General features: G+C 42.8%; 1 long non-coding RNA gene across 1 annotated transcript; it reads left to right on the top strand.

Moving 5' to 3' along the window:
• The first annotated feature begins 4,584 nt into the window (after positions 1–4,584).
• On the top strand, positions 4,585–22,288 carry LOC142829853 (uncharacterized). The gene is made up of 3 exons (XR_012904720.1): positions 4,585–4,652; positions 8,916–9,040; positions 22,033–22,288. It is a non-coding gene; the product is annotated as an uncharacterized LOC142829853 (long non-coding RNA).
• Positions 22,289–23,952: the final 1,664 nt, after the last annotated feature.

Raw genomic sequence — 23,952 nt, 5'->3', positions numbered from 1 at the left:
CAGCCCACAGTGGACTGTGGCCAATGCCAGGTGCCCAGAGGGAGTGAATAGAACAGGTAATGATCAAGCGATCTCTCTCCTGTCATTCATCTCCACCCTCTGACAAACAGAGGCTAGGGACACCATTCCTTACCTATCCTGGCTAATAGCCAGGGCTCAACAAACAATGTAATCTACTCGCCTGTGGCAAGTAGATTATACCCCGGAAGATTGAGTGCACAGCGATCTGTGCATAAGCAAAACAATCTGCGCATGTGCAGAGCGCAGAACCGCACAGCTGGTGAGCGGGGCTCTCTGCCACTTGGCGAGCCCTGCTAATAGCCATTAATGGACTTAACCTCCATGAATGTATCTAGCTGAAACAAAAAACAGGACTATGTATCACTTTAAAGACTAACAAAATGGTTTATTAGGTGATGAGCTTTCGTGGGCCAGACCCACTTCCTCAGATCAAATAGTGGAAGAAAATTGGCATGACCATATATACCAAAGGATACAATCAAAAAAAATGAACACATATGAAAAGGACATATGGTATTCCTCGTGGAATGAGGTTTACCACCTAATTCGATTTAGGGGCTTTATTCCGGAATCTCGTTTCACTGCTGCATGTAGACGCAGGCAGTTACTTTGGGCTAGTCAATTTCTAAAATGGTGACCGGCCAGGAACATGCAAACCAAGCGCGAGATATTTAAATCCCAGGCTTGATTTGTAATTCCGGTCGCCCTCATTAGCCTCCCTAGATCGATCTAGGGGGCTAGTGTAGACGTACCCTAACAAAATAACAGTATATTTAAAATCTACTTTTTCAGTTCTCCTCTTTTGCTATTAGGGGCAGTCAGCATTTTTTTTAATATGTAATTATCATGTTAAGACTATCATGTTAAGCTAATGTGACCTATAAAATCTTTTTTTTAAATCAGATGTTAGACTCTGCCTACTTTTTTATTTTTATAAAAATTATTAAATAAACTGAATATGGAAAGAAATATCAATGTCAGACTCCCAAAGAGCTTTTTATGAACAGGGAATGAAAATTAATTTAAAAATCTACTTAAAAACATTCTAGGCTGCATCCTTTTCACAAAGCCTCAGAAATTGTGGTTAATCTATAAACCTGTATTAGACACAAACTGCTAAAGGAAAGTATACAAAAGTCCTTGGAGGACTAACAAATTTAATCATGGCCCTGGTCACCACTTCCCATGGCTAGAAACAGCCAGAAACAGCTGCAAGACTCCATGACTAGGGAGCTTTTAGGTAAACAAAGCGGCACAGGCTCACTCATGGCTTTCCCAAAGCAGACCCATGGCCCACTTTAAGAGAGACTGACATAGGGCATACATTTTTGGAACCAAGAGTAATTGACTGTTGGAGCAATTTACCCAAGGTCATGGTACAGTCTCCATTGCTGGCAATTTTAAAAATCAAGATTAGTTGTTTTTTCTAAATGTTATGCTCTAGGAATTGTTTTGGAAAAGCTCTATGGCCTGGCTTATAAAGAAAGTCAGGCTCATTAATCACAGTGGTCCCTTCTGGCCTTGCAATCTATGAATCTATACAATTAGAATTAAATCCCAGGAGTAAATGTATTGCCCCACCTCTCTCTCTTTGTCCTCTTTTGAATAATGAAAAAAAAAAACCAACCAGAAAGTAACATATAGTATTGGAGAGTCACCAGATAATAAAGTCAGCACCTACACTGCCCTCCCCTGCAACATGAGCAGTGGGTATAAAAGGCATTGCAGCTTGGGTGGGGGGAAAAACTTCATGAATAGGAGGACTGCCCAGGTAGCACTCTGGGGAGCTGGAGCTATGCTGCCCACCTGGCACTCTGGGGGCAGCTGGAGTCACACCACCCATAGGGCTCCAGCAGTGGCTGGGACACCACTTGCCCAGTGGTCTTGGCCACTCCGCACACCTGGCTTGCCAATGCTCCAGGGCTGGAGGGCTGGGGCCACACCATTCACCCAGCTCCCTGGTGCTTCAGGACTAGGGTCTAGGACCAAACCATCCACCTGGCTCTCTGGTACTCCAGGGCCATTAGGAGCCAGTGGCCACAATGGGGGGTGGGGCAAAGGGGACTGGGGCCAGAAGGCAGAGAAGAGGCAGGACTTCAGGTGGAAGGGTTGGGGGCTACCTTCGCAAGCCAGGGATTCACCCACGGCCTGTGTCCTGCAACCCTAGTGTAGAGGGTGAGGAAGCATGCGAATGGCACATGTTGCTGATGAACAATTTCATGGGTTACATCTACACTAGCTCGTTAGTTCAAGCTAGGTAGGGTAATGAGGGCAAACGGAGTTGCAAATGAAGCCCGGGATTTAAATATCCCGGGCTTCATTTGCATGTTCCCAGGCGCCGCCATTTTTAAATCCCCCTTAGTCCGAACTCCGTGCCCACGGCTACACGCGGCACGGAGTAGGTAGTTCGAATTAAAGATCCTAATTCGGAGTAACAGTAGTTCGAACAGTAGTTCGAATTAGGATCTTTAATTCGAACTACCTACTCCGTGCCGCGGCACGGAGTTCGGACTAAGGGGGATTTAAAAATGGCGGCACCCAGGAACATGCAAATAAAGCCCGGGATATTTAAATCCCGGGCTTCATTTGCAACTCCACTTGCCCTCATTACCCTACCTAGCTCAAACTAACAAGCTAATGTAGACGTACACATGGATACTATTGCCAGCAGGTATAAGTCAAAGTAGCCCACAAACTTTTCTAAACAATGTTGCAGAAAAGCTCAACAAAGAATCTAAGAGCCATAACCAACTCCCTGACACCCCCTTTCCACTGCACTGAGCAAAATTCAGCAGCAGTAGAAAACCTGCCCTCTGACTTAGTTTCAGACAGTATATTCCAACTGTACACAAAGAATCAAATGTCTGTCTTTTGTAGATGATGAGTCCAGTGTGGCACAGTTGTAGCTGAGGTGTTGTTGTGAGGTGCTCTAGTCAACACTGGGTGGCACCTTCTTCTGGAAATTCTGGGATTAGCATCCCCTTTCTTTGCTTCCACCTTTATGCTCTCTTCCTACTCATAGGCTGTGTCTACATTGGCACCCTTTTCCAGAAAAGGGATGCTAATGAGCCAAGTCGGAATTGCAAATGCCGCGGGGGATTTAAATATCCCCCGCGGCATTTGCATGAACATGGCTGCCGCTTTTTTCCGGCTCGGGGCTTTGCCGGAGAAAAGCACCAGTCTAGACGGGAATCTTTCAGAAAATAAAACCTTTTCCGGAAGATTCCTTATTCCTGATTTTAAGAGGAATAAGGGATCTTCCGGAAAAGGCTTTATTTTCCAAAAGATCCCATCTAGACTAGCGCTTTTCTCCGGCAAAGCCCCGAGCCGGAAAAAAGCGGCAGCCAGGTTCATGCATATGCCGCGGGGGATATTTAAATCCCCCACAGAATTTGCAATTCCGACTTGTCTCATTAGCATCCCTTTTCCGGAAAAGGGTGCCAATGCAGACACAGCCATTGAGTTCTTCATGACTTGACCCTCCAGCCAAGTCAAGGGTCATCCCTACTGGTGCTGGTGCCCTATGCAACCCAAACTCTGGTGGAAAGGGGTTGCCAACTCTCCCAGGCCAGACAGACTGGATGCCATTTACAGCAGTGATATCTAGTCTATCCTTCTTGAGTTGGCAACCTGGAGCATGGCCAAGAGGGAGGCATGAGCTGGAGGACTACAGAGTAGTAGCAGGCTATTGTGCAGCCAGCCAGAGAGAAGTGGCACTTTTAAGGGGAAAGCTTTTCTACAGCCAGCTGCTGCATAGCTGCCCCCCTGCTCCGTCTGAGTACTCCAGCCCATGAGGGCCATTCAACTCTGCCTGGCGAGTGCTAGACTGGTGAGTGGCTGATAGACTGGCGTTGAGCTAGGTAGTAGAGGCAGGGAGCAGTTGGGGATAGGGTAGGGACAGCTGGACTGGTGCTGAGCCAGTGGTGGATGGCCAGGGGATGGGGATGGCCAAAGGCCATATGCAGTACAGGGTTGCCTAAGACACCAGGAAATCTGGGGAAATGTGGTGCCCCAAATCTCAGAGTGCCCTACATGGCTGTGTGCATGGATAGGGATATTTAAATCCTGGGCTTCGTTTGCAACTCCGCTCGTCTCATTTGCCTACTTTGCTCGAATTAACGAGCTAGTGTAGACATACCCTCGTAGAGCTTGTTGGAACATTTTTAACAAAGTGGATTTTCATTGAAATATACTATTTAATTAAAGCTGAAACAATGGGACACTGATTTTGATTGTATTCAATGGAAAGGTTTCTGAGGTTCAGGGCTTCCTGGTCACTTTCAATCAAAGAAAGAGAGGCAAAGATAAATTGTTTTGAACCTTTTCATTCCAGAAGCAGATGTTTCGATATCATTCTGTTTCTCAATAATGTTCCCAAGCTTTTGTTTTTGCTCTAATGTGAAATTAAAAATTCTGAAATATCAAAAGTTTTCATGAAATTTAACTGTAATTCTCCAGTCAGTTGTAACAATAAGTAAAAATACTTTGCATTTCAACTTTGCCTTAGTGAGAACTAAATTATTGGATTCAAAATGTCATCTGGATAATAATGCTTTTTTGTTCTTTTTAGAGCATCTTTCCTGCAAGAATTTCAAAGTGCAATTAGTTAAGCATCACAACACCCCTGTCATGTAAGTATGATTCCCTTATAACAGATGGGGAAAATATGGCACAGTGACCAAGTACTGTAACTTGTCCATAGTCAATGGCAAAGACAGCTGTAGAAATCATATTTCCTGACTCTCAGGCAAGTAGACTGCTCTTAGATCACTCCTTCAAGATGCGGAAACTATTGACTAAAGGTAAGCCACAACCTCAATTATTGTTATTATCCAAAAAAGCCCAGGTCACACTGTAGACCTGAACGAAAAGTCAAATATTGATAGCGAAAGTCAAATTGTGCTTAATAAGTGACATACTGTCTGTTGACAAAGAAAAGTTCAAAGCAATTCATTTCATATTTAAGAAAAAAACAGAAACTGTTTTAGCATTATGGTCATCACGTACTGCATCTCCGATTTAATAAATAAGACAGCACTATTACATCTGAAATGTGGACTAATTATTCTAAAAGCATTAATCAATTTGTTAAGAACTCTTGAGTAATAATGCAGTTTCTTTAATGCTACCATAGTAAGATTTATTCCACATAACCATAATCTGCTTATTGATACAAATACCTCCTCCTTTTAGTTAATTTAAGGAAAACATTCTCAAAGTGCTCTAGGCTGAAAGAGATGGTAAATAATTTTTAGACTGAAAGTTGAAGTGGATTAATTAGCAGCAATTTTTTATGTTTTACCCAATAAAAAGATGAACTACATGGTTCGCAGAGACAATTTGCAGAGCAACCTCTTCTCTCTAATTGCTGCTAGACTAATGTAGAAGCACACTCCTAGGAAGGAGAGAAATCCATTTACCCAACCATGTCATTTAAGTAGTGAACACATATAGTGGATTTTTCCATTACCCTTCATATTAGCCCTGCTACATTCCACCTGTGACCCTCATTTTATGAGGGCAATGCTCTTTTATACTATCCTGTAACTATAATAAAGGTCCACTTTAAATTTTTTCAAAGTAGACTAAGGACATTTAAAAAAAACATAATTAGGAACATAACCAATCTCACTAATTCCCGGATATGTATTGTGAAACCAAATTATTTGATAAAAGGTTTAATAAGACCACATCCTCAGGAATAGAAAACACTGTTCTATCTCCTCTAGCACAAAAACCTAGTGACTATTCTCATCTGGCTACGTGCCCCCACCTACTGCAAAACTGCTTTTAGAAACACATTTTGTAACAGGAAATGGATAGATTGAAATTGATGGATCTTCATGAAATCAGCATAGATTTACTTATTACTAGTTCTTATATGAAAGCAGACAAAACATAAAAGATATAACAATTAGGGTATGTCTACAATGCAGTTAAACACATGCAGCTGGTTCATATCTGCAGATGCAGGTGTAAGGAGACTGTTAGCCCCTTACTAAAACTCTGTGGGAGTTTTTTGGTTTGCCAGCTCCCAGTATCAAAAGGGAAAGGGCCCATGAGAAATCAGGGTCTGACAGACCTCAGAGACAACGGAAAGCAGCCCACTCTCCAGCTCGGCCTGATTGACAGGTTGGGCAGGCTAGTGAGGAAAGCAAGAGGCCAGGCCTCGTCCTCTGTGTGAGCTAGGATTTTTCTGGGTCTCTCTGAGCAAGAAGAGAGAGCTAAGAGGAACAAGCCATGTGGAGAGGCAGTCCTGCAGCAACAGAGCCAGGCACACAGCCCAAGAAGCACAGACCCTGTATTGAGCAGTAGACTGGCAGTGATCAGAGAGCCAAAGGGGACAGAGAAACAATACAAGGACCTGGAGACTGGCAAAGCAGCCCAGCCTGCAGCTGGGTGTGGTGAGCAGCTGGGACCAGCAGAGTGGGGGGAGAGATTCTGGGCAGGGAGACACCACCAGCCAAGAGGCCCTGCAGGCCAGACTGGGAGAGGGGTCCTGCCACCTAGAGCCTGAGGCTGTGTGGTCACTGCCAGAGCAAGTGTGTCCAGCCTGCAGCCCCCTGCAGCACAGCCAGGATCTATAAGGGACCTATAAGGAACAGACTGTGAACTGTCCTTACACTCTGCAGACTGCTGTTTTGATGTCCCCATGCTACAGAGCAGGACTGTGTGTTCTCATTTAACCATTCTCATTTTTTCTCATTCTTTTCTCTTTAATCAGTTGATGTTTAATAAATTGTATTTGCTTTGAACTTTATGAAATGATCACTGGGCCAAGAAAGCATGCAGTGTGAAGACAGCACCCCAGAGTGAGGACATCCTGCCCCAAGTGACTACAAGGTTGGGGATTAAGCCCCAGGAAACCTGGGCCCAGCCTTGTTGGGGTTTCGAGGACTCTGCTACTCTGCCTGGAAGGGGAGCCCTCAGGATCAGGGAGGCCGTGGGGTAAAGGAAGTGGGAGTGGGGACTCATCCTTTCGCTGGTCCTTTTCACCGGAGTAGTATAGAAGCCAGGAAAGTTCCTCACAATAGTGGGACCATTCCCCCACTTACACAGACTTATGGGTTGGAGTGGTTTAAGTGTGATTTAGATGTTCAGGTTCATGCTGAAGCCCAAGTTTTGGGACCAGCCAGAGCCAGAATATCAGTGATGCAATTAAACTGTCGGGTAGCTTGAGCCCTGCAAGCCGAAGTCTGCTGATGCAAGACAGACGTGAGTGTTGAAGTATAGTGTAGACATACTCTTTGAAAGAGAATGTTGCACGTTAGCCTTAATACTGTCCATTCTAGCAAATCATAGTACATATCATTGAGGATTACAACAGTCGACCCAGTATTCCAAATCCATTCTTGAAGGCATACTCTTTACCTAATTAATTTTATCATCAATGAAAAACAATAGGAATAAGAACACCAGGGGAGCAGAGGCTTGCAAGATTGGGCCCGAGAATACAATGCTTCAGAGTCTCTGCATTCAGAATATTTGCATCCTAAGTGTATAAATTGTAATTATAATAATACTTTAATATATCACTTTGCATTAGTAGATCTCAAAGTGCATTATTATTAGTGCCATAAAACATCTAGGAACACAACAAAAGTCACTTTTAAAAACTGAAAACTAAATTTTCTGGTTATCAAAAAAACAGATCTTCACAATATCAGACTCTGCTATGCAAGTTCCCCTTAAAAAGTGAATTTATTTTTATATGCCACTTTCGGTTCCTCTGATGAAAAGTGCTATGTAAGTGAAAGGTATTATAATATTGTTACTTCAAAATGTTTTCTATGCCTTACCACAGAGTCTAAAATAAGGAGTTGATTCAGCAAGGACTATATCCTGTTCCAGGCAAGACGTCTTTAAAAATGTATTAGCTAACTTTTTAATTATCACATTTTAAACACATGTAGAGACACAGTTTAATACTTTTTTAAAAAAAAGTGTTAGCACCTTCAAAAAAAATCTTAGCTGGTGCTGGTCAACTTCTTGATCTTGACCACTTAGCACAATTTTAGACCCTTTCTATACTAGCTGTTACATGGTATTTACAAATGTTTTAATACATTTTCTGAAATGCTTTGTCGTGAGTCTAGACAAGCCTACTGCATGTTTTCAAATGCAAAGAGATAGATGAGGGTATCTTTCTTGTGAGTGTGCCACACCCTCTGTGCTTCAGCAAACCAGAGTAAGACCGGGGTATAAACTTTAAAGTAGAACTCTCTCTTCATTAGTTAATTAATGAACATCGGCACGGGAAGCAGAGCTTTGAAGGGTGCTGTTAAGATTCATAATCATTGTGTGGTATAATATTTATGGAAGATTGTAACTAATGAAAGTATCCGTAACTGACTTAGAGTAAAAGTTAATCACTGGGGAATAATATGGCCCATTCAAGCAGGAGGGAGAGATGTAATGCAAGGCTCAATTGTCTAGTTTTTCTCTATCCCAAAACTTTAAGTGGAAAAAAATTAGAGACAATTGCAAACTGCTGAAGCCACTTGGAGGTACAAAAGAAACATTCAACAGACCAAGGCCTGGTCTACAAGTTAGATCAATATAAGATGCATTTGTTAACCTTCTTGTGCATGTGTCTACACTTAAATTTGTCTCCCACTAATGTAAGTTTTTCATTATGTTGTCCTGGTGATACCACCAAACTCAGCAGCTTTCTTGCTTAGTGAGATCAATACAGTGCAAATGTAGATACTGCACTACCTATATGTTGACCCAAAGAGTCATCCAACAGTTATCCTATAATGCCTGATCACTCTGGTGACAACTGTGAGCTCCACTGCCCAGGGATCACAGAGACCATAAACTCTCCTATCTCCAACCCTTCCAAGCACTGAAAATTTTTGAAATGGCTTTTCCTGATTCTCAACCTTTGACAGCAAACCTAGCAGCTCTCCATCACTGAGAACAACTGCCCAGTAGACCATGCTGGGTACTCCAGACCACTGAAAACATCATCCAGCTTCGAGTAGATAGAAGATATTGGATCGCCTGAATCTCTGAGGTAAAGAGACTGTACATAGCTGTTTTTGTACCAGCTATAGAAATGTGGACATCTACAGCCAGATTGCACAGGGGATGCAGGAGAAATGGTATGACAGGAAGCAGCAGCAGCAATACTACATGAAAGATAAGAAATGATAGCATGAATACCAGAAAAGACAGCTGTTGATCTGCTATCAAGTTGCAGATCTACCTCTTTATAAAGACCTTTGTTTGCCATATTTGGCAAAGACAGCACAACTACCCTGCACGCCCCTGAGAATGCCTCCAAAAAGCCTGAATCACAGCCTCCTGGCAGGAACAGTGAATATGAGATGGACAAGGAAGGGGATGGAGGATATGCAACCAGGAGGTCCAGCTATGCTTTGAACTAGACTTTAAGACTCCACCAGAGGTATCCTGGAAAAACTCCACCACTCCCAGGGAACGTGTTTGCTCTTCTGCTTTTTTTTGCGGAAGTGCAAACACGGTCTTTTGCAAGCCCTGTCTTCCTCATTCCATGAGGAAGAAGGGATCTTCCGAAAGAGGGGATTTTCTGAAATTTGGTCCAGAGTAAACAGGCCAAATTTCAGAATAGCCTCTTCCAAAAAAAAAAATTTGGAAAAAGCTGTAGCGTAGAGCTAGCCTCAGAGAGCGATCAAATGGCTGACAGGCTAGTAGAATTAGGGAGCTAACATCCCACTAGGCACAACCAAGATTGTCATGCTGGAGGCAATGGATAACAAGGTGACTCTCAGTCCTGGGTGCCCCAAGAATCATCATGCTGGGAAAGGGACATTTTTGCAATTATGACTGTGACTATATTAGGACTCCAATATAAAAATGTCAAAAAAATCACACCTCACATATGCCAGCAAATGTTTCTATTGTTGACCTAGCCTTATTCTTGCATTTTCCTGACTTTTAATACAAGAGTTCACAAATCATTTCTTGTACCTGTTCCAGTATTTTAATATTATTTAGCATTTTAATATGTATGTATATTCTGTTTTATTTTGTTTACAAAAGTTTTTCACACACAGGAGGAAATAGTCTATATTTACCTTATCATTTACAAATTTTTAGTAATGTATTCTGAGAACTCATTAGGATATATAACTGGAAAAATCTCATTTTAAGTAGAGTAGTTGTTAAGCAACTTTAAATTTTAATTAGAATTCTTTGCTGCATTTCATTATGAGGTTATTCAGTAATTACTCAGCAGGCCCAGGGTATTTGCTAATATAGAAGTGATAGTACATACTACTGCTAAATTAGAACTGCACAGCTGGAGAAGATACTTAGAAAAATGAAGAACAGATAAATGCATTGTTTAAAAAGCAGCAGGGGAAAACTCAGCATTGAACATAATCCTTTCTCCTTTTTTTCTAACTACTATTCCCTTGCCTAAATAACGCAACAATATTCACCATACAAGGCTCTCTTCTAATGGCTTAAGTAGCCTACATAATGGAACTGGCTGTGTCTGATTCTTTTCATATGAAAACATATTTCTTATGGGGTGAGTATAATGTTGGGCATGAGGGAACGTGTTCTAATTATTAATGAGTGGCAGAATTGACTCTTTACTCACACCAAGTTGAATTCAGCAGATCTGTTGTCAGGGTAAAGTACTACTCAATGTATACTTAGCAGAATTGGGCCTTAAATTCTGCTGACACATACCCTCTAGTTGAGGGGAAAACAGACTTACTAAATATGTTCAGGAATTTCAGACTTTAGTATTCTATTCAACTTGCATTTCTTATAGAACAAATATTTTATCACTGTACCTATCTTAAAAACTGAAAATACAAGCAGAAAATACCTTGGGGATGGTAAATCCTATTAATTTCAGTAACCTTTTCAGTTTCTGACATCCTTACTCCTATAAGCATATTTGGATTATTTTCTTTTCTTGGTTGTTTGGTGTTTTTGTTTTTTGCAATTTCTGTCTTTTGAACTCAAGTTTGGCTCTGTATAGCTATTGACTTTTACTTTTTAGTGTTTCAGTATAGTTAACACTTGTTTTATATTTTTTTATTTTTCCCCTTGTTTGTTTCCCTTTCTGCTCCTAACTGGGCTGGCAGAAACAGACAAAAAGAAAGACTCATTCTGCTGTTTCTCTCGCTATACTCAAATAATTGAATCCCTCTCAGAATTCCTATATTGCCTTCTTTCTTCACCTTTATCTTTTTTTTCCTTTCATCATACAAATTCAAAAAAGACAAGCATTCTGTCATCATCCCAATTCATTAGAAACTGTGTTGTGTCCACAATAATCTACTCCTTGTTCATTTCCACTTCTGTCTCAAGCCTAGTCTAAACTTAAACATTATACGGTTACACCTATCATAGTTAGGGGTGTCTTGTGTTGACACACATATAGTGGCATAAGCCTTACTCTGAAGGCAGTTATATCAGTACAACTGTGCATTATACCAGTCTATATTATGCCAGTTCCTTGCATTGGCATAACTAGGCCAGTACAAACACTTTTACACTGATATAACAGCATTCGCGGGGTTTGCCAATTTAATGATGCCAGTATAACTCCACTCACAAAAGCCTTTTAATGTGGATAAGACTGCAGGTTAGCTAAGAACTTTAAGCTTTTTACAGGCCTTTTCCCTGGAGTAGTGATCAAAGCTATTGATCCCTGTGATATGCAGCCTGCAGTTTTCCTATTGAATATCTGTATTAGAAGGTGTTCACTGAGAATGTTCACTGAAATGCTGGCCACTGAAGTCAGCTGAAGTTTTGCTGTTGCTTTCAACATAGCTAGGCTTTCACCCTGTAAATGCTAGCAACACAACTTGAATACCCAGTACTTGGGTATGTAAGGGCTATTATTTCCTTCTTAGTTTAAATATGTATTTCCACAAGCTAAAAACATTGTTAAAAATTAGTTAAGGAGAATGGCATCCTACATAATCCCTAAACAGCAAGAGAATATCCTACTGAAACTGTCTTCTGTATAATAGTAGGACCGCTAATTACTAAGGAAGGAGTGGAGGTTAAGGATAATCTAGGAATGGCCCAATATTGGAACAAATACTTTGCTTCAGTCTTTAATGAGGCTAATGAAGAGCTAAGGGATGATGGTAAGTTAACAAATGGGACTAAAGATAAGGAGGTAGATATTACCATATCCGAGGTAAAAGCCAAACTTGAACAGCTTAATGGGAGTAAATCGGGGGGCCCAGATAAATCTTCATCCAAGAATATTAAAGGAACTGGCACATGAACTTGAAAGTCCATTAGCAAAAATTTGTAATAAATCTGTAAACTCAGGGGTTGTACCATTTGACTGGAGAATTGCTAATATAGTTCCGATTTTTAAGAAAGGGAAAAAAAGTGACTCGGGTAACTATAGGCCTGTTAGTTTGACATCTGTAGTATGTAAGATCCTGGAAAAAAATTTTGAAGGAGAAAGTAGTTAGAGACATTGAGGCTAATGGCAATTGGGACAAATTACAACATGGTTTTACAAAAGGTAGATCGTGCCAAACCAACCTGATCTCCTTTTTTGAGAAAGTAACAGATTTTTTAGATAAAGGAAATGCAGTGGATCTAATCTACCTCGACTTTAGTAAGGCATTTGCTACAGTACTACATGGGGAATTATTGGTTAAATTGGAAAAGATAGGGATTAATATGAAAGTTGAGAGGTGGATAAGCAACTGGTTAAAGGGGAGACTACAGCGGGTCATATTGAAAGGTGAACTGTCAGGTTGGAGGAAGGTTAATAGCGGAGTTCCTCAGGGATGAGTTTTGGGGCCAATTTTATTTAATCGTTTTATTGCTGATCTTGGCACCAAAAGTGGAAGTGTCCTAATAAAATCTGCAGATGACACAAAATTGGGAGCTATTGCCAATTCAGAAAAGGATCAGGATATCATACAGGAAGATCTGGATGATGTTGTAAATTGGAGTGATAGCAATAGGATGAAATTTAATAGTGAGAAGTGTAAGGTTATGCATTTAGGGATTAATAACAAGAATTTTAGTTATAAGCTGGGGACACATCAGTTGGAAGTAACGGAGGAGGAGAAGGACCTCGGAGTCCTGGTTGATTATAGAATGACCATGAGCCGCCATTGTGACATGGCCGTGAAAAAGGCTAATACAATCTTGGGATGTATTAGGCGAGGTATTTCCAGTAGGGATAAGGAGGTGTTAGTGCCATTATACAAGGCATTGGTGAGACCCCATTTGGAATACTGTGTGAAGTTCTGTTCTCCCATGTTTAAGAAGGATGAATTCAAACTGGAACAGGTACAAAGAAGGGCCACTAGGATGATCCGAGGAATGGAAAACCTGTCTTATGAAAGGACACTCAAGGAGCTTGGCTTGTTTACTTTAACCAAAAGAAGGCTGAGGGGAGACATGATTGTACTTTTTAAATATATTAGAGGGATAAATACCAGGGAGGGAGAGGAATTATTTAAGTTTAATACCAATGTGGACACAAGAACAAATGGATATAAGCTGGCTAGTAGGAAGTTTAGACTTGAGATTAGACGAAGGTTTCTAACCATTAGAGGAGTGAGGTTCCGGAACGGCCTTCCAAGGGAAGTAGTGGGGGCAAAAGATCTATCTGGTTTCAAGATTAAACTAGATGGGGTTTATGAAGGGGATGGTTTGATGAGATAACATGATCTTGGTAACTAATTGACCATTCATTATCAGTGGGAAATAGGTCAATGGAGGGATGATAGGAGTTACTATAGAGAACTTTCTGGGTGTCTGGCTGATGAGTCTTGCCCACATGCTCAAGGTTTAGCTGATCGCCATATTTGGGGTCGAGAAGGAATTTTCCTCCAGGGTAGATTGGCAGAGGCACTGGAGGTTTTTCGCCTTCCTCTGTAGCATGGGGTACAGATCACAGCTGGAGGATTCTCTGCATCTTGGGGTCTTCAAAGTATTTGAAGGCTTCAATATCTGAGAGATAGGTGAGAGGATTATTCTAGGAGGGGTGGGTGAGATTTTGTGGCCTGCACTGTGCAGGGGGTCAGACTAGATGATCATAATGGTCCCTTCTGACCTTAAAGTCTATGAGTCTAATATATTAACCTCCATCACATCTTAATTTTCACTGGCGGACTACACATCTCTCACACACATAACAGCAAAAAAGAAAGACCCATTTATCACAACCACAGTAATGCAAAACCTTAATTAAGCAACATCAACATAATATCTGATGGACTCCTGATCCTTTAATAGAACATATCTTACTTCTGCATCTTGAACAAAGTTGGGGAACCATTTTTTTAAAATCAGGAGCTACAGACTAACAGAAAAATCAGTTGTGGGCCATACAAAAGCAAAAAAAGAGGGGGGGACCCCAAAACAACACACTCTCACTATGCACCTGTTTTCAAGTGAGAAGCAAAACACAAAAAAACCCTCACTACTCATTTTCTCCCAGGCCAGGGGACATGTGGGCAAGAGTGCATGGGGGCAGCAGGCAGGGCCAGAGGAGAGACCTCATCCTGAACTTTGTTGGAGCTGGGCCCTGATCTAGGAATGTTCCTGGAACCTGGGTATTCCAGGCCCATATAACTCACCACCTATGGCTGTTAGGTGTGCTCTCCAAGCTTAACATTTTGAACAAGGCATTTCCAAAATTTGTGGGGCGTTAAAGGGTGAGGTGGTCTTCTGATCTGTTACTATTGGGCAGTAGACTTCACAATTCTGAAAAGAATAGCCAGTGCTGACAGCTACTGGAGGACTGTTAGAATCAATATAGGGAAGTGTCCACCTTTTGCTGCATTGTCTTCAATAATCAATCGTTGCTCTATAGCGCATGGAAAAGTGATATTTCTATGTTGGCATCATAGAGAGCTTTCAATAGGTGACAAATTTAAGTGTAGACACAAGTATCACAGGGGTAGCCATGTTAGTTAGTCTTTATCCACAAAAACAAGGAGTCGTGGCCCCTTAAAGACTAACGTATTATTTGGGCATAAACTTTCATTGGCAAATACCCACTTTGTCAGGTGCAACTGACTAAGTGGGTCTTTGCCCATGAAAGCTCATGCCCAAGTAAGTCTATCAGTCTTTAGTGAAGACACATGCCACTAGGTCAATGCAAGTAGTCTTTGGTCAACCTAGCTATCTTAGGAATCATTAAAAAAGGGATAGAAAATAAAACCTAGAATATCTTATTGCCTCTATATAAAACCAGGGTACGTCCACATCTTGAATACTGCAATAAGATGTGATCGCCTCACATCAAAAAAGATATATTGGCATTGGAAAAGGTTCAGAAATGGGCAACAAAACACATTAGGGGTTTGGAATGGGTCCCATATGAAGAGAGATTAAAGAGACTTGGACTTTTCAGTTTAGAAAAGAGGAGACAAATGGCGGGGGGAGGGAGGGAAGGATATGATAGTGGTCTATAAAATCATGACTGGTGTGGAAAAAATGAACATAAGAACGTGCGTACTGGGTCAGACCAAAGGTCCATCTAGCCCAGTATCCTGTCTACCGACAGTGGCCAGCACCAGGTGCCCCAGAGAGGGTGGACCGAAGACAATCAAGCGATTTGTCTCCTGCCATCTCTCTCCAGCCTCTGACAGAGGCCAAGGACACCATTTTATCCCCTGGCTAATAGCCTTTTATGGACCTAACCTCCATGAAATTATCTAGCTTCTCTTTAAACTCTATTATAGTCCTAGCCTTCACAGCCTCCTCTGGCAAGGAGTTCCACAGGTTGACTACACGCTGTGTGAAGAAGAACTTTCTTTTATTAGTTTTAAACCTGCTACCCATTAATTTCATTTGGTGTCCTCTAGTTCTTCTATTTAGGGAACTAATAACTAACTTTTCTTTATCGGCCCTCTCCACCCCACTCATGCTTTTATAGACCTCTATCATATCCCCCCTCAGTCTCCTCTTTTCTAAACTGAAAAGTTATTTACTTATTCCCACTAGGGTGTCACCAAATAAAATTAATGGGCAGCGGGTTTAAAACAAACAAAAGGAAGTTTTTCTTCACTCAGAGCAGTCAACCTGTGGAACTCCTTACCAGAGGATGTGATGAAGACTAGGACTTTAACAGGGTTCAAAAAAGAGCTAGATAGATTTATGGAAGTTAGGTCTATCAATGGCTATTAGCCAGGATAGGTAGGAATGGTGTCCCTAGCCTCTGTTTGTCTAGAAATGGGTGACAGGAGAGGGATCACGAGGATTAGCTGTTGTGTTCCCTCTCTCTGGGCCATCTGGTATTAGGCACTGTCAGCAGATAGGATACTGGGCTAGATGGACCTTTGAACATGGTTCTTATGTTCTTAATATTATCGTGTAGACCAGGCCTTACTCAGTGTCTCAGAGGGTCAGTACAGGTTGTATTTCCCTGGTCTGGCACCCTCAGGAGTAACTAGTCCTGAAGCAGGGACACTGACATACCAGGTGAGGTCAATACTGGCCCCTTGACTGCTACCAGCTGCAGGGCTTCACTCCAGCAACAGCAGAGTAGCCAGCATTGATTGAGCACGGACTACGAGAATATGCTCAGGGAAGAAGCAGGATGGCTATGGAGCCCCAGAAGCAGCCCTGTGGGCACCCACTGAGCCCAGGCTGTACTCCCAGCCCCTGCCACTGGCTATGCTCCTGGCCCCTATATGTGGGGTCTGCAGCCACCCTGCCTCTTCCCGTGAGCATCCCTTGTGCATGCTCCTCCTCCCTCCCTAAGTTTAAATGCTATAAATGAGCTATTTGTGGCACTCTGGAAGAGCAGGAGAGGAATTGTTGAGTGCAGGGCCCAGATTTTTCCCACGAGTACTCCAGCCTGAAAACACCCACAGGAATGCTGGACCACAGATGGTACCAGACTTTGGAAATCCATACCATAGAAGTAGAACTTGTATCAGTGAAGCTTAGAACTCATGAGCTACAGTTCTGTGCTGAATCTATTACTTAAGTAGAAATAGGGAAGGATTTCAACAGAAATTCCAGATGTCAATGGGGAAGATGTAACAACCCATTGGCTAAATCAAACTGAGTTCTCTCTGCTTCATGCTTTATCAGCCATCTTTGACACACAAATGAATTTAGTATTTTGGCTCCGATTGTTAAAGGCATTTAGGTGCTAAGTGTCTTTGGTGATCTGGGCCTTACTGTTTAGCTCGAGATCTAAGTCTTGTATTACATGGGACACAATGGAATTATTATGCAGAGTGCCTCAGAGCCCCTTTCATGGATCTGGACCTCATTGTGCTAGGCACTGCACAAACAGAAAAAGAGATGGTCCAAAAAAAGAGTAATACTCCCTCATTTCTGCAGTCATAGACCATGTCTTCATAGCAAAAAAAAGTAGGTTTTTCCCCCAGCTGAATTAGCCTTATATAGTTAGTTAGACATAACTGGAAAGCCTGTGTAGACATAGTTTAATATCTTTACAATTATATTAGCCCAGTCTATACATGATGTTGAGAATTTTCCAATATTAGTTCAACTGAGACAACATCTCTGTTGGAGTGGGTGGGTAGGGGGCAAACAAACAAACTCCTAACCTGCATTTCATGGTATAGACATACCCTTTGTGGTTCTGCAGTGTTTATATTATCTGAGTGAAATTCATCTCATTGAAGGACTTACTACTTAAACCTTGTATGGAAATCTGGAGTTGTGTAAATTACACAGCCCTACAAAGGAATCTACATATTTGGTGTGTTTCATGGAGGTACTATGTGCAAACCATATAGACTGGTGCATTAGGGAGATTTGAAGGTTTGCGAGGAGCGATGCCTCTTATCAGGTTTGCACACATCTGGTGGCTTAGAAACCTCATACAGAGATGAGATGTGAGAGCCACTCTTACAGCCAACTTTGAAATATTGTCCCTTCCAACTTGCATACTCATATCAAGATCTGAATAGATGCAAGTCTGGTGCGTAAAACAGCTCATGAACACCTACATGCATTTTAAAAATTCCAACTATACTAGTTTATATTAGCCCCAGCTGTACATGAACTGTATATGTTACATCAGTTCTGGTTTCTGCAGATCAAGAATATTTTGTGAAGTTCTTGTACCCAAAGAAGACCGGTGAAGACCTTCTTAATCTGTGAATAAAAGGATCTAGCCAATATCAAGGCTTTCATAAATGTGTCTACAAACCTTTGTTTTAAAATTATAGACATTTCCTCCCCACTCTCATGCATTCTTAAATGCACTGTATCCTTCAAATTGTAGCAAAGTGCAACTGTATGAGGACTAATTCTATACTAGGGCACTAAAATCCGGTTTTAAAAGTTAACCAGTTAAATGTTACATTTAACCAGTTAACCGGGATCCTTTGAGCAGGGAGCTGGTCACGGTGGGCCCAGCCAAGCTAGAGCGCCTGCAGCCCATAGCGCAGTGAAGTGGGCTTGGCCAGAGCAGGCCTTCCACCCACATCTGGCGAGGGATGGGGGCCTGACTCCAGCCCAGCTGGGCTGCCAGTTAACTGCTTACACAATAAGCACCACCCAATAGGGGTGATGCTTACCAGGTAACCTGTTAACCCTTTACATCTCTATTCTATATTAGCATTTGGATACGGGGAGTAAGTGCTCTTCCTCCTTGAATCATGTTCTTAAGCATTTGGCTGGACTGGGACCTATAAGTATATTTTTTTCTGTATGATTAAATCAAATTTCAGGGTTTAATATTGATAATGCTTTTCCACATACATATTTGTTAAATGTTGACTATAATGCACTTGTAAATATTAAACTGCCTTAAACTCAGAAAAGCCAATCATTAACTACTTTTATTTGGTAATCACCTTTTACTTAAATGTTTTTAGTAGTATACAATATTACCATTTAATTATAATAAATCATGCTTTCTTTCTACCAGCAATTCTTTGCACCTATACGTATTTTCACATTAATCTTTTAAAATCTGTTTTTCAGTTTAGAAGAATGTGTTGTGAATGCTGGTGCTGTTAAATAACATCAGTTAGACTGCAGTTTTCACCGTGTTCCGTGCTTTCAGTGTTGCCAGTAGGGGCTGGAACCTCCATCCCATGAGCAGGGAGCTGCTCCAGTCCCACAGGGTCCACCAGAGGCAGGGGCTGCTCTAACCGGCAGGCCAAAGTAGTCCCTGTCCATGGTGGGACTGACCTGGCTTCCTTCTCACAGCAGGGCTGAAGAAGCCACCCCATCTATTCCTCTCTCTAACAGTTTACCCAGTTAAACATAATGTTTAACCGGTTAACCAATTAAATGGGATTTTACATCCCTACTTTGTATTATTTCCACACAGCAATGGGCCACATTTTGCTACTGAGTTTTAAGTAGTACTCCCTAATAAAAGCAACAGGTCTGATTCTACACTAATCTGTAATAACTACATTGGTATCAAAGGAGTTAAACTGTTGTTTTATATAATACTGCAATTAATGTAAATGTTTTTATACTGTAATGGTTCAAGATCATTTATCATCATTTGTATTACAGTGTATAAAACATAAAGAGACAGTCCTTCTTTCAAAGAATTTACAACTTAGATAGTTATCAAGGTGGAAGGAAAAAAAATCTCAATTTTATAGCTGGGAAACTGATACACAGATTAAGTGATTGGCTAAGGTTTCAAAGAAAGTCTAATGAATTCTGAGTTCTATTCCCAATTTTGCAATAATCCCCTTGGGCTCAGTGTGTCTATTGTGCAATGAGTACCTTGGAGTGTGGGTGAGTAAGAAAAGCTACATACAGATTTACAAGTACAGGCAGTCCCCGGGTTACGTACCAGATAGGGACTGTAGGTTTGTTCTTAAGTTGAATTTGTATGCAAGCCGGAAGTAGCGTCCAGATTCAGCCGCTGCTGAAACTGACCAGCAGCTGACTACAGGAAGCCCTAGGCAGAGTTGCTCTGCCCCGGGCTTCCTGGAATCAGCCGCTGATCAGTTTCAACAGCAGCTGAATCTGGACGCCTGAGACAGAGTAGCTGGGGCCCTGCCGGGTAGGTCCCTGCAGTGCCGCACCTCAGCGCTGCGGGGACCAACCCAGCAGCACCCCAGCAGCTCTACCCCAGGTGTCCCCAAGTCAGCCGCTGCTGAAATTGATCAGCGGCTGATTCCAGGAAGCCCGGGGCAGAGCAACTCTGCCTCGGGCTTCCTGTAGTCAGCCGCTGGTCAGTTTCAGCAGCGGCTGAATCTGGACGCCAGTTCCGGCTTGCATACAAATTCAACTTAAGAACAAACTTACAGTCCCTATCTGGTACGTAACCCGGGGACTGCCTGTACTTGTAAATCTGTATGTAGCTTTTCTTACTCACTTTTCTTCCTCGGCGCTACTGGACCAACCCAGCAGCTCCCCAGCTCCTCTGCCCCAGGTGTCCTGATTCAGCCGCTGCTGAAACTGACCAGCAGCGGCTGAATCAGGATGCCTGGGGCAGCGCCCCAGCTGCTCTACCCCAGGCGTCTGTGAGAGAAGCCTGGTCTCCTGGGGTGGGGGGCGCACTAGCTGCGCCCCCCCAGCAGACCAGGAAGACGCAGAGCAGCTTTTCTCGCCCCGGAGGACGCGGGCGGCAGGACCGCAGCGCATCTGGGTGGTCCCGCCGCCCGCGTCCTCCGGGGCGAGAAAAACCCCATTCGTAACTGCGGAGCCAACATAAGTCGGATCCGCGTAACTCGGGGACTGCCTGTAATACCATCAGGTTTGCATGATACAAGTCAAGTTAACTTGTTTTCAAATCAGATAAAAGACAATCAAGGAGCTCTTCTTGACATCAGGTCCTGGAAAAGGAAGACAGTCTTGGACATGCACTGACATAAATAAGGATGTGACAGTATATACCAGTTCCTGGACACAGATTGGGGCAGGGCAGAGGAAGCAACTACACCTTTGAGACAAGACAGGTTCAAGAGGAAGGACTCTGAAATGTGAAGGAAACTTTGAACCAGCAAGAACTGTGAATAAGGGAAAATATTAATGAAGGCCCAAAAACTAATTAAAAATGACTGCCACATGGACTCTAAGGCCCGTACGCATACATTTGCACCTCCAGTTCCAACCAGTTTTAATCTGGATAATATTATAAAACTGAATATTCTCCAGCTTCCTCATAGTCATGCCATTCCTTCTCAAGAATGTAGAAAGGAGAATCAAAACCAAATACAGTAAACTTCCGATAATCTGGCAACTTTAGAACCCAGGGGGTTCCGGATTATCAGATATGCCAGACTATCGGAAGGGGGGGCTATAAGGGCTCTGGGGTGGAGTGGGGGGGATGCACCCCTCGGCACTGGGGGACCAACCTGGCAGCACCCCAGCTGCTCTGCCCCTGGGCTTCCCAGAGTCAGCCGCTGGTCAGTTTCAGTACTGGCTGACGGGGAAGTCTGGGGCAGAGCAGCTGGGGTGCTGTCGGGTTGGTCCTGCAGTGCTGAGGGGAAGCGCTATGGGACCAACCCGGCAGCACCCCAGCTGTTCTGTCCCAGGTGTTCCCAAGTCAGCCACTGCTGAAACTGACCAGCGGCTGGCTTGAGGAAGCCAGGGGCAGAGCTGCTCTGACCCCGGATTCCCGGAGTCAGCCGCTGGTCAGTTTCAGCAGCGGCTGAAGCAGGGAAGCTGGAGACAGAGCAGCTCCAATTGTCTGGCTGCCCGGAGCACTTCCGGGTTCCAGATGGTGCCGGACCATCAGGAGTGCCAGACCATTGGATGCCGGACCACTGGAGTTTTACTGCAAGTACTTTATTTACTTGTTAAAGTGATCTCTCTTGCCCTTTTTACCTATTTTTATATGGTTGCCAAACACAATGCTAGGTGAACCTTTTAGAAGTAAACACACTAATGCACAATTAAGCAAGAATATCATCCTCATCCCTTCCTACTTTCAGAAGCAAGCTTGAAGTTATTGCTTATTAAATGTGAAGATTCTAATGTATTTGAGATGGTTATTATAGGAAAGTTATGAATCTAGTTCTGAATGTAATGAGGATGGTAATAATTTTTGTCTCATATAGAAGTGTGTTAAGTTCCATAATCCTGATGTAACTCCTGTCAAATTTCCCACAGATATAAGTCTTCCCTGTGTGGCAGCAGCATTTTTCCATTGAAAAGAAGTTGTGAGGAATTACAGTAGCACTCTCTCAGCCAATACCACACACACCTTGGACTACCAGTACAGCAACCTTGAACCAGATTGTGATAAAATGGACAACCAATGTAGAAAGCAACAAACTGGGGTGTTTTTCCCCAATAATGGTATGAACAAATTTTGTAGCTCTCTCACAGCATTAGGCTTCATTGGTAGATATAAGGAATTATAGCAGTCAACCCTGTACGTCAAAAATGTGAACTGTGGCAGCCAGATCAGTGTCTGATGGACTGGGCTTATCTACTCACTAGCTGCCAAAATAGTGGATATTCTTTGTCAATGTGGTTATTTGGTTGTCTTATCACACCGCAGAATCTCAGACAACCTCAGAGCTGTGGGCTGATTTAAAAATCAGAAGCTATGTGTACTCTAGAAATGCTGTTGCAATGGAAGGGATTCTTTCATAGTTGTAGTAAATCCATCTCTCTGTGATGTGGTAGCATGTGTCTGCACCAGGGCTGTCAACTATATTGAATGGGAAATGATATTTTTTCACAATCCTGAGCAGTGTTCACAATGAGTTGGATGCAGCCTGTGACAGGGCGCTCGCCCTGCACTGGCCCTTTAAGGGCAGACCCCGGCCTGAACCAGGGCCGGGGAATTTAGCCCAGCTGAGGCGGTACTAGCCCATTAGGGCCCAGCTGGGCACTATAATAGAGAATGGGCTGCTGCTGTGAAAGGGGGAGTGAGAACCTGGCTGTGGAGGGAGAAGGAGGCTCCCTGGAGCTAGGGCAGGGCTGGGGGAGGCCAGGCAGGGCTAGGGGAGCTCTGGCCAGCAAATCCTCAGACTGCAGGGCTTGAAAGAAGGCCCGATGAAGGAACATCCACCCCCGGAAGGGGGGCTCAGAGACAGACTTGGGCACTGCCGGAGGGCAGTGTGGCGAAGAGGACGCCGCAGCCGGGAGTAAAGAGGGGAGACATCACCCCAGAGAAGGCACCCTACCCGCCGAGGGAGCCAATTCCTGAGGACAGACGGCAGGGGGGTTACGGTGGTGAGTGCACCCCCTCACACAGCCATTCAGGAAAGATTCAAATGCCACCCAGATGATTAGCAAAGTGCCCACACCTACGTTTTGGGTTTCTATTGGTGGAACATATTTGCACATGCTTTGGTGCACATGCAAATGTATTCCGCATATGGATGGAAAAGATTAGAGGGAACACTGGCCCTGAGTGATGAAGTTAAGATGATCTAACTTTGACTTTCTGCAGTCAGGTATACAACTGAGAAGTTGAGTTTCTTGGTTTTTCTTTTTCCTTCTACATTACAAATGTTGCTCTTTCCTACAGAATCTAATTTTTTAATGAAAGCTTCCAGCCCTTCAGGTGATAAAATCCATGATATATTAGTTAATATAGTGTTTGAAACTACAGCCAAGATTGTAAACAAGTACCAGACCAAACTTTCACTATTTATCTTAATGAGCTGTTAAGCCTAAATCCAGTAGTTTGTGCAATAACATGGTTAACGGTATCACTGAAGATCAAACTGGAACTCTTTCTATAACTTTCTAGTAATCTAGTATTCCCATTCATTTAGAAATATTGTGTAGGAACAAGATTCTAAAAGATGTGAATGTGTACAGAGAAAAATGCAATCACGTGCTCTGTAACAGAAAGCTCCATGCTAGCAGAACCACTGCAAGAAGGAATAAGCTAGATCTATGAGGCAGCAGAGGGCCTAGCAGAAGCTACGACTATCCTGAGCCTTCTCCCATAGAGTAATAACCCATCACACTTAAGGTACACGTTGGCTTCAAGGGCATCTGTAGAGCAGTTCGGCAGGCACTCTTCAATATGGGTATGAAATAGGAATATTAATGGTTAACCAGTGAACG

This window comes from Pelodiscus sinensis, chromosome 6 (genome assembly GCF_049634645.1).
Source record: "Pelodiscus sinensis isolate JC-2024 chromosome 6, ASM4963464v1, whole genome shotgun sequence".
Lineage (NCBI taxonomy): Eukaryota > Metazoa > Chordata > Testudines > Trionychidae > Pelodiscus > Pelodiscus sinensis.
This window is presented reverse-complemented; position numbering and strand designations above follow the sequence as displayed.